The sequence below is a fragment of the Bidens hawaiensis genome, unplaced genomic scaffold (genome assembly GCF_021521415.1).
Source record: "Bidens hawaiensis isolate Kalapana, Puna unplaced genomic scaffold, B.hawaiensis_p1.1 tig00031748_1, whole genome shotgun sequence".
Lineage (NCBI taxonomy): Eukaryota > Viridiplantae > Streptophyta > Magnoliopsida > Asterales > Asteraceae > Bidens > Bidens hawaiensis.
In genome coordinates, this window is record NW_027495357.1 from 48732 (window position 1) to 60792 (window position 12061).

The following is a 12061-nucleotide window of genomic DNA, read 5'->3' on the forward strand; positions in this document are numbered from 1 at the left end:
GGAGTGAGGGTGGGCGCCGCGCGTGTCGATAGCCGTCTCCACTAGGACAGAAAGGTCGATGGCGGTGCCGGTAACTTATGTGACGGTGAAGGCTAGCTCCGAAAACAAGCGATAGCGGCGGCGGTGTATTCCCGGAAGTTTGCAGAACGATGGTGGTCTCCCGACAAGGCGCAACAGATCCGGTGAAGGGTCGAGAGCAGCGTAGGTGGATGATTTGGCAAAACGGAACCGAAGAAGAAAAGCTATTGATGAAGCTGAATTGGTTGCAGATTTTTCAAGAATAATCTGAGGTTTATAGAGTATATATGGACGAAAGGAAATCGTGATTGACAACCTACGAATACGGTTTGTAGATGTACTTGAAGGTGGTGATAAGGTAAGTTCAAATTTTAAAGAATTATATCTTGAAATTATAGGATTAGGTGTGCTTATTATCTATCTATTTATTTAAATTGTTTATTTATATGAGTTTGCAACGATATACTACAATAATAATATTCAAATTATACTTAATGGTATATTTACTCAAATCATAAGTGATAATATATATATATGTATATATATATATATATATATATATATATATCGTTAACAAGTTAACCCACGTATATATATTATCTTGTCTCTAATACCATTTGATTACATATCAAATTTGAGTTCCCAACGAAATTCTAAATTCAATACAATTTCCATTAAACCATAATCATTTAAATAATCATCTTATTTTATTATCATAAAATTTAGCTATTATAATTATTATCTGAAAAATTCGGATATTACATTATGAATATTGGATATTAATTAAACTCTCATATGAAAATCATATTAAGTTATTTACCCAAACATTACATTCCTTTTTCTTCAAAACCAATTCCAAACTAAAAAATAATAATAACTTAACAAGATCATGTAGATGGTGACCAAGGAGTCATATCCATGGGATAACTACCCAACACCCTCAAGAAAGAAGTAAACTCTTGCACCTCGGCCAATGCATTTTGCGCCCTAACATCACCCATTGAAGCTTCAAAATCAACATAAAACAAATACTCAAAATGCTTAGCCGTCCCCAAATTCTCATCCCCAACGACTCGAATCGGCCTGTTTCGATGCGGCCGGCTCTCAATTTTCGTCAAACTAATGTTCCGAAACGCAAACGCGGACAACACTTTAAACAAAACCGAAGTCCCTTTATCATGCGCGAACACAATACTCGTCTTAAACGGAATATCAGTCCTTGGTATAATCGGTTCACGCGCAAGCATTACAAACCGCGTCACATTATTCGAATCATCCTGAATCCCATCCGCCAAAATATTAAGTCCGTACAACTCAGCAGCACGTGCAGACGCTATTGCTGCAGTGTCGCGGAGATTATTCGCTGCAACAAACTCCGCAGCGCCCGCGGTATCGTCAACTGCTTCACGTGTGACATTTAAACCTAATTTCGTAAGCGTTAGCTCGCACTGAGCTAACGCTTGCGGATGACTAATCACTCGATTAATGTATTCTTTACGAACACCTGGTAGCGATAATAAGCAGTGATGAACTGGAAGTTGTACTTCACCGACTATATGAAGCCGGTGACGTAATAACAAATCGTAGTTACGGTGAATGCTTCCACCTAACGAGTTTTCCACCGGTAGAACCGCACGGTCAGCAATCCAAAGCTCAACGGCTTGAAACGCGACTTCGAATTGGTCACACGGAATAGCATCACAGTTCGGATAAGCTTTCCCGGCGGCGGCTTCACTGTACGCGCCGGGAACGCCTTGGTACGCGACTCGTAAAGTCGAGCCGTGAGCCGGTGCTGGTGACAGGTCAGCAATCGTTAACGGTTTTGGCAATTTGTCAATTGGAACTAGATCTAGAGTGCTGTGTCCGTTAACGCCGTTAACGACGGTTAACTTATCGGCTTCGCTTGGCTTATCTGTGTTCTGTTGTTGTGACTCGACTTTGCTGGCTAATATAGCGCATGAGCTTTGCCAGTCGGCTCGGCTCTTACCTATCCCGTTAACGAAGTTGTTGGATGAGAGGTTGGTGGCGTTAGCGGCGTCGAATGGGCTTGCGACACATTTAATGTGATTGAGCCGGTGGGAGTTAACGGTGTGTGACGGCATTAACGGTATGGATTTGAAGGTGAGGTTTGATGAAGGAGTGATACAGTGCATTTTGGAAATGGGAGGGAAGATGGAGGACTAAAAGTTAAAAAAGGAAAGAAAAAGAAAGATAATAGTAATAATAAGGTATGAAGGCTTGTTGTTTGCAAGCTGAGAAGAAGTGGTGAAACATGTGGGGTTTTATATATGTGGGTGTGGGTGTGGGTGTGGGTGTGGGTGTGGGTGTGGGTCAAATCTCACACGTAACCCCTCTTTCCACCTTATTTCTTAATTTTCTTTTTATATTATATTTCTTAATTTTCTTTTTTTATTATATTTCTAAATCATATATAAAATTATTATTTGTGAAATTATTATTGTAATAATTTAGTTCATGAACACGAGTTTGTGGTTTATGTATGGGTTGGATAGTGATTCGTTATATTTACTAACTTATTGTTTATCTATAACTCTTTTTGTGAGTGGAAATAAAAAAAAATAACTGTAAAAACTAATTAAAAGTGTATTATTTAATTAATGAAGATAAATATAAGAATGAGATGTTAGAGGTTTTTTAAGAGATAAATAACGTTAAAAGGTTAAAGCTATTTTCGATTAAAACATATGGATAGAGATAAGATATGGATAAAGATAAAGAATAAATTGTTTTTTAACGAAACTAGGTGGATAAAGATAAAGAATACAATGCATATTTAACATTTAATGCTACCTAGGAATTAGGGACATGTTAATGTAATTTTAGAAATAATAATATGTTAAAAAGCTATGACAATTGGATAATGATTTTATTTTATATATCATGGATAAAAGAGAATCAAAATATAAAAACATAAAGCCGTTAGACTAAATCTTTCTTCAAAGTTATTTAACAATCCTGAAAATGCTACTTGGATGCGAAATATATATAAATACAATTGTCTGGCAAGAAATAGTCAAGCCAATTTGTTACGAGCAGTGTAGAGAGAGAGAGAGAGAGAGTGAGAGAGAGAAACAAACAGAATTAGGTATCAATTTCATAGATGATCCCCAATTACAACAGAGTTAGGTATATAACGAACGTAACAGACTCGTCAACTATTTACAACACAGACCCTCACTGTTACTACATTGACACAACGACCCTTCCTACTTTCAACAATTACAAAAGAACCCTCTTATATTTTCTATTTCGTATCATTACACCCCGCCCAATTAAAGTCTTGACCTCAAGACTTAAATTCGGAAAAACGTAACTTGAATTCTGCAACATCTTCCCAAGTAGCCTCTGAAACTGGAAGCGAATGCCAATGAACCAAAACTTGCATTGAAGCCCGATGACCTTTTTTGTACACTAGTTGTTCTAGAATTGCAGCAGATTGAAACTTAAATCTTGGTTCAACAGGAATGGGAATAACCTGTTGAGGTGGCCCGTTTGCTCTTTTTAACAGTGAGACATGAAATGTGTGATGAACTTGAACATCATTTGGAAGATCCAATTTGTAAGCCACTGGACCCATTCTTTCAAGCACCAAAAATGGGCCATAGTACTTAGGAGACAATTTTGAAAATTTATTATATCTCATAGTAGATTGACAATAGGGATGGATCTTAACAAATACCCAATCACCAATGTAAAACACTCGTTCAGAACGATGTCGATCTGCCAATTGTTTCATTCTATTCTTAGCCCGAAGTAAAGACTGTTTAAGAATAGAAATCATTTCTTCCCTATCACAGCATAACTCATCGACTGCTGCCACTCTAGCATCTTTAGGAATATAAGGTATGAATAAGGGTGGTGCATACCCATATAAAGCCTGAAAAGGTGTCATATTGATGCTTGAATGATGGCTAGTGTTGTACCACCATTCCGCAAGGGATAACCATTTACACCAATCCTTCTCTTTACCCATAACCATACACCTCAAGTACGATTCTAAACATCTGTTTACAATTTCAGTTTGTCTGTCTGTCTGTGGATGGTAGGCAGTGGATAAAGCTAAGGTGACTCCATGTAACAGTGTGAATTCCTTCCAGAAGTTGCTCAGAAAAATTGGATCTCTATCCGAGACTATAGTGTCGGGCCACCCATGCAACTTAAACACATAGTCTAAAAAAACTTGAGCTACAATTGTGGTTGAATATGGATGGCTTAATGGAATGAAGTGAGCATACTTGGTAAGTCTATCCACCACTACAAAAATAGTGTCTTTACCTTGAGATTTTGGCAATCCACCAATGAAATCCATTGATATGTCTGAAAAGATGAATTTTGGAGTGTCAAGAGGTTGCAACAAACCGGGACTAGCCACATGTTCAGATTTAGATCTTTGGCAGACTTCACATTCTTTGATAAATTGTCTGACATGTTTAGAGACCCCTTTCCATGTAACAAAGTCTTTAATTCTCTGCAAGGTTGAATGGACACCTGAGTGACCAGCCATTGGAGTTGAATGACAAAGGGTAATTATGTCATTTTGCAGCTGATCATCTTTGCCCACCATTAAACTGTTACCTTTGATTAAGGTATGACCGGTCCATTTAAAATTTCTAACTAACTGCCCTTCTTTTAACCTTGCAATAATATTCTTGAGCTTCTCATCATTGGACCATGTAGCTTTAATTCTATCAAATAGGGATTCATCCAATGTAGACAAGGAGATAGCTAGAAGAGTGGACCCCTGTACTCTTGACAAGGCATCAGCAGCCAAATTTTCACAACCTTTTTTGTATGAAATTTCGTAATCATACCCCAACATTTTAGACAGCCAAACATGTTGCAGAGGTGTAGTGACCCTCTGATTAAGTAAAAACTTCAAACTTTTTTGATCAATTTTTATGATAAAATGACCCATGGATAAGTAATGATGCCACTGCTTGACTGCAAATAGGATGGCCATCAATTCTTTTTCGTAAACTGACCAAGTTAGTTGTTTTGGTGAGAGCGCTTTACTGATAAAGGCTATAGGATGCTGATGCTGCATAAGAACTGCACCTATACCTTTCGCTGAGGCATCTGTTTCTAACACAAAGGGTAGGGTGAAATCTGGTAAAGGCAACACAGGTGGAGATATGAGAGCTTGTTTAAGTTGGTTAAACGACATAGTGGTTTCATTCGACCATTTAAAAGAATCTTTCTTAAGCAGATCAGTTAAGGGTTTTGCCAATATGCCAAAAGATTTGATAAATCTTCTGTAATACCCTGTAATTCCCAAAAAAAACCCCTCAATTGTTTAATGGATGAAGGTATAGGCTGTAACACCCCGACCAAAGGCGGATTATACATCGGGGCGCCACATATTGTTTCATTACTCGTGACACTATTGGGTGTCAATATTTAATAAATATATTCATTCACGCATGCTGACGTATACATAAGATATAAATAAACCAACATAAATCAATATATTATAAATCATAATATTCGAACAGCAAAAACTTGTCTTGATACATTTTAATCTAGGTCCAAAATAAAGAACTTCCTACGTGTCCTTAAGCTCCCAAAACAGCTACTGCAAACCTGAACATGTGTTAAAATAAACGTCAAACACTTGCGTGTTGGTGAGAAATCAAGTTTAATAGATAATCATAGATAATCACAGTAAATCTGCGCGCAACACGTGTATGTCTAGAGTTTAACAAGGGTGTAATCAGATTGTGATCAAGCCTAAGATAGTTCATAGATCATAGTTCAATCCATGCTCCCAATTGAGCATAAAAACGAGAAAACATCTGTGCAAGTGTAAAACAAGAAAACCGTAAACGATAGGTCTCCCGTGTTCAACTAATGGTACCAACGGAACTGCGGAATAGGCCGAACAAAGCGGTTAATGATACACACATACAAATAAACAGCCAAGTAAACGTCCTCAACACATGGGATACTGCGCGACTAAAGTTCATAAACAAGTTTTAAGACTCTAAGTTTGTATGAACACATGAACATCCCAAAACATTAAAAAATAAAAAGGGATTTGGTACGAGATTACTCACTTGATAAACGATGCGGTGTAAGATAAAGCAAGAACCAACTTTAAACAAGCACAAGTTAACCTATAATTAAAGATTATTGTTTTAACGATCTGTTTTAAGTCTTGATTATAAGTTAGCATAAGTAAATTATTATATATAATATATTACCGGAAAAGCAGGAAGAACAAGGAGGAAGACGGAGGCAAGAGAGGAGGCGGCAGGAGGACAACGGCAGAGAGCAAGAGGAAAACAGGAGAGATTAAGTGTTTGTGTGTGTAGTGTTAAGAAAATAATACTATTATTTATAGGAAAACCCTAGGAGACATAAATCCAGAAAAGGTTCCAAGACAAACAGAACAAGACAAAACAAAAGATATCAAAAGATATGGCAGCTGCAGGGGGCAAGATAAAGCTGTCAGCGAACAGTAAAAAGGCATGGGCAGGTCAGATAAAGGTACTGGTCAAGCATGGCAAAAGCAGATCTCAAAAGATAATGTCAGTCACTTTTTCTACCAACCAATGGGGTTGGTACGCATGCTGCGCCGAAAGTAACTTTTCAGACATTAGATAGGTTAGGTCAACAGCTCCAAAAGATAAGACAACACAAAAGCAAACGGCTAGATTTAAACAGAAGAAAACTCAAAGGGTACAGCGCGAGAAGGCTAAGGCGCGAAGGCAGACACAGAAGGTCAAGAGAGCGCGAGCGCGAAGGTAGACAAAAACAACCTTAACGCGTCGCGGAAAGAACTTCATTTCCATGCGCACTGCGGGAAGAACCACATTTCTTAGCGCGCCGCGGGAGGAACTAAGATTCCTAGCGCGCCGCGGGAAGAACTATAATTCTTCGCGCGTCGAGGGAACTACAAATCCTTAACGCGTCGCGGGAAGCATTCGTCTCGCGTATCGCAGGAACAGATGGTCTTCACGCAGGATTTCTTGTAAGGGGTCTGCGCAGACAACCTTAGGCGGGAAGGAACAAGAGGGAAACAAGGCTTAAGGGCGGGATGGCGACAAGAGGGAAAAGAAGGCGGAAAGAGAGGAGAAGAGGAACGGGACGGCGGAAAGAAAGAGAGAGAAAGAGGCGGGAAGGAAAATACATTAAAAGTAAAATATAAGTATAAATAAATACTAGATCATAAAAGAAAGAGATCGGGTCAAAGAAACGGGTACCTGGGTCGGGTCGGATCGGGCAGATGTCACAGTCTCCCCTACTTTAAGAAATTTCGTCCCGAAATTTACCTCGAAGTAGGTTGCGCAGAGAACAGGTGCGGGTACTTGATCTTCATTTGATCTTCCCTTTCCCATGTAAACTCGGCTCCGCGCTTGGACTCCCAACGAACTTTAACAATAGGGATACGACTGCGCTTGGTTTGCTTAACCTCGCGATCCATAACCTCAACAGGCTTCTCAACAAAATGCATAGTTTCATCAACTTGAACTTCATCAAGTGGAATGTGAAGGTTCTCGTCAGCTAAACACTTCTTGAGATTGGATACATGGAACGTTGGATGCACATTACTGAGCGCGGGCGGCAGGTCAAGTCTGTAGGCAACTTTTCCCACACGCGCGAGGATCTTGAATGGACCAACATAACGAGGAGCAAGCTTACCCTTCTTCCCAAAGCGGACAACACCTTTCCAAGGCGACACTTTGAGGAGAACAAGATCACCAACTTGAAATTCGAGAGGCTTTCGCCTGCGATCAGCGTAACTCTTCTGTCGGCTTCGGGCAGTCAGCAGATGATCACGGATCTTGGCGATTTTATCGGTTGTCTCTTGAACAAGTTCGGGTCCTGTGATTTGAGTTTCACCCACTTCGCTCCAACAAATCGGGGAGCGGCACTTACGACCGTAAAGTGCTTCAAATGGGGCCATACCGATACTGGAATGATAGCTGTTATTATAAGAGAACTCGATCAAAGGCAGGTGTGAATCCCAATTACCTCCAAAATCAAGAACACAAGATCGGAGCATATCCTCAAGAGTTTGAATAGTTCGCTCAGACTGTCCGTCAGTCTGGGGATGATATGCCGTACTCATGTCCAAGCGAGTTCCTAGTGCAGATTGGAGAGATTTCCAAAAGCGAGATATAAAACGGCCATCACGATCGGATATGATGCTCAAAGGAGTACCATGGCGGCAGACAATTTCCTTGACATACAGCTGCGCGAGATGCTCAACACGGTAGTTTTCACGAATGGGCAGAAAGTGAGCAGACTTAGTCAAACGATCCACTATTACCCAAATGCTATCATGTTTGCTTGCTGTCAAAGGTAACTTGGTAATAAAGTCCATTGCTATACATTCCCATTTCCACGTAGGAATTTCTGGTTGTTCGAGCAAACCAGACGGGCGTTGGTGTTCAGCTTTCACTTTAGAACAAGTCAGGCATCTAGCTACGAACACAGCAATATCCTTCTTCATACCGGGCCACCAATAAGTAATGCGCAAATCCTTGTACATCTTATCAGCGCCAGGATGAATAGAATACCGAGATTTGTGCGCTTCACAAAGGATATCAGCGCGAAGATTCTCATCAAAAGGAATCCAGATGCGATTGAGGTAACAGAGAATTCCACTCAGATTAGGCACAAAGAGTGCTTCCGCGCCACACGCTAACTCGGCGCGAAGGTTACCATTACTGATGGATGCGCGCTGCGCGTCACGAATACGCGATTCAAGGTTGCTTTGAATCGGCGCGAAGTGAAGCTGGGTGCGCGGCAAGATACAGTTAAGCTGGCAGGGTTTTCGGCTGAGCGCATCGGCTACCACATTAGCCTTACCAGGATGATACCGGATCTCACAATCGTAATCGCTGATGAGTTCGTTCCATCGGCGTTGCCTCATGTTGAGTTCCTTTTGATCAAATATATGCTGAAGGCTTTTATGGTCAGTGTAGAGGATACACTTAGTACCATAAAGGTAGTGTCTCCAGATCTTCAAGGCAAAAACAACTGCACCAAGTTCGAGATCGTGAGTTGTATAATTCTTTTCGTGAACCTTAAGTTGCCTTGATGCGTAAGCGATAACCTTGCCTCGTTGCATAAGAACACAACCGAGACCTTGGTTGGATGCATCGCAATACACGACAAAATCATCATTACCCTCAGGTAGCGCAAGAACAGGAGCTTCACACAACAATCGCTTGAGCGATAGGAAGGCTTCTTCTTGCTTCGAGCCCCAAATATAAGGTTTACCTTTGTGCGTAAGAGCTGTTAAAGGTAAAGCGATCTTCGAGAAGTTCGAAATGAAGCGCCGGTAATAACCAGCTAAGCCCAGAAAGGAACGGATCTCAGAAGGAGAGGATGGCGTAATCCAGTTCTTGATTGCTTCAATCTTGGATGGGTCGACATGAATACCCATCTTGTTTACAACATGACCAAGAAACTGTACTTCATCAGACCAAAATTCACACTTGGAAAGCTTAGCATAGAGTTGCTCAGCTTTAAGCTTTTGCAACACCAACCGAAGATGTTGCTCATGCTCGGCCTTGGTCTTAGAATACACCAGAACATCATCAATAAACACAATCACAAAACGGTCCAAGAAAGGCCTACACACCCGATTCATTAGATCCATGAAAACGGCGGGTGCGTTGGTTAAACCGAAGGACATGACCAAGAATTCAAAATGGCCATAACGAGTACGAAAAGCAGTCTTCGGAACATCTTCATCGCGGATGCGCAACTGGTGATAGCCAGAGCGGAGATCGATCTTCGAGAAACAAGAGGCACCTTGGAGTTGATCAAAGAGGTCGTCAATACGTGGTAAGGGATACCGGTTTTTAATGGTGAGTTTGTTCAACTCGCGGTAATCAATACACATGCGAAACGATCCATCTTTCTTTTTAACGAACAACACCGGAGCACCCCAGGGCGAAGAGCTAGGGCGAATGAATCCTTTAGCAGTCAACTCTTGAAGTTGGCTGGCCAATTCTTGCATCTCAGCGGGTGCAAGACGATAAGGAGATTTAGCTACGGGGGAAGCACCAGGGACAAGATCAATACGGAACTCGACTTCACGAGCGGGAGGGATACCGGGAAGATCATCAGGAAAAACTTCAGGGAAATCACGCACAACAGGGATATCGCGAAGCTTCTTCTCTTCAGCAGGTTTAACCACGTGGGCTAAGAATGCAATACACTTCTTCCGCATGAGTCTTTGGGCTTCGGCGCAAGACATAAGTTTAAGACCACTGGAGAGTTTCTCGCCGTAAATATGAAGATCACCATTTTCTCGAGGAATGCGAATCAACTTCTTGGCGCAAATAACTTCGGCGCGATTCTTCGAGAGCCAGTCCATACCAATGATAACATCAAAGCTTCCAAGAGGCATAGGGATGAGGTCGATTAGAAAATCGTTTTCGTTAAGGTTAAGCGTGCAATCTTTAATCACCGAGTTAATTAAAACAGTTTCACCGTTAGCCAATTCAACTGAAAAATCTTCTTTTAAGTCGCTGCGCGGTCGCGCAAGCTTCTGCTCGAAGGCGCGAGAGATAAAACTTCTATCGGCGCCAGTATCAAAAAGCATAGATGCATAAAATCCGTTAAGCAAAAATGTACCATTAACTACGTCATTATTCGCTTGCGCTTGGTGCGCGGTTATGTTAAAAGCTCGTCCACGCGTCACTTGGTTCGAAATCTGGTTCACCGGATTCGCTTGTGTAATCTGAACTTGTAGCCTTGGGCACGCGTTCCGGAAATGACTTGGATCACCGCAGTTAAAGCACGATCTGGGTCGTGGGTTTTGGTAAGTTGGCTGTGGGTTCTGCGGGTAGGCTGGTGGTGTTGGCGCAATCGGATTGGAGGGAGGGGTTCTACAGTACTCAACGGAGTGACCTACGCGGCCACATCGGTTACATTGTCGACACGGGACTTGAGGTGGGTGATGAAGTCTACAGGTTGGGCAAAAGGGTTGGTTTCCTGTGTAAGGTTTCTTAGTTGGCGGGGCAGGAAGTGCTGGATTGGTTAAGGCATAGTTGTGGACTACAGGAGGTGCTGGGTAGGTTGACAGAGGGTTAGGCGCGTAAACTGGAGGTTGGTATGCGGGTTGCTGGACAATGGGCGGGTTGGTAAGCGCATAGGCCTTGCGCCTGCGCTTGAGGTTGTTACGGGTTGAGGGTTCTGGTTTGGTTTCTGTTGGTTCAGGGACAGTCTTGGTGGGTTTGGTCTTCTCAGTTCCCCGCAGGAACAGGGTTCCTGCTCTGACATGGTTGTCGCTGAGCACAGCGGCCAACTCGATGGCGTCAGAGAGGGTTACTGGGTTTCTGGCCCATACAGAATCTTGAATTTCCATGGGGAGACCCCCAAGGAATTTCTCGATTGCTCGGCGTGAAGGGGTAACAAGGTGAGGAACCAGTAAGCTTAGCTCGTGGAAGCGCGTCGCGTACTCGCGCGCTTCACCGCTGTATTGCTTAAGATTCCAAAATTCTTCCTCCAGGCGCTTAACTTCGTTGGGAGGGCAGAATTCTCGCGTCAGAATTTCCTTGAATTCCTCCCATGTCATGCTAGAAGCAGCCTCTGCGCCACGCGCATGAGCTACTCCATTCCACCATGTAAGCGCTCTGGATTCCAGGACACTGGAAGCATACAGGGTTCGTCTGTCTGAGGGGCATTGGGTATGGAGGAAAGTGTTTTCAATCTTTTCGAGCCATTGGAGCATCACGGTGGCTCCTTCAAGACCTGTGAACTTTGGAGGGTTACCCGCGTTAAAGGACTTGATGTTATAACTCGAGGTATTGTTTTGGCTCAAGGCTTGGGCTATCGCGGCGGCCATTTCCTGGGAACGTTGCTGTCTACGCATGCGCGAGGCTTCTCTTCTCTGAAATCGGCGAGATAGCGGAGGCATTCTATAAAAATTTTAATTTTAGTTAATATCTTGGTTTTAACGCAAAGTATAACCTCAAAAAGCTTGGTTTCACGGAGTCAGTTACTGTCAAAAGTTAAAGTAAAATAAATGACCCTAAATGCAGACTTAATAAAGGTAACAAAT

General features: G+C 42.1%; 1 pseudogene; it reads right to left on the minus strand.

The window, feature by feature from the left end:
• Positions 1 to 886: 886 nt before the first annotated feature.
• On the minus strand, positions 887 to 2275 carry LOC143582442 (arogenate dehydratase 3 pseudogene; annotated as a pseudogene).
• Between the last annotated feature and the right edge of the window lie 9786 nt (positions 2276 to 12061).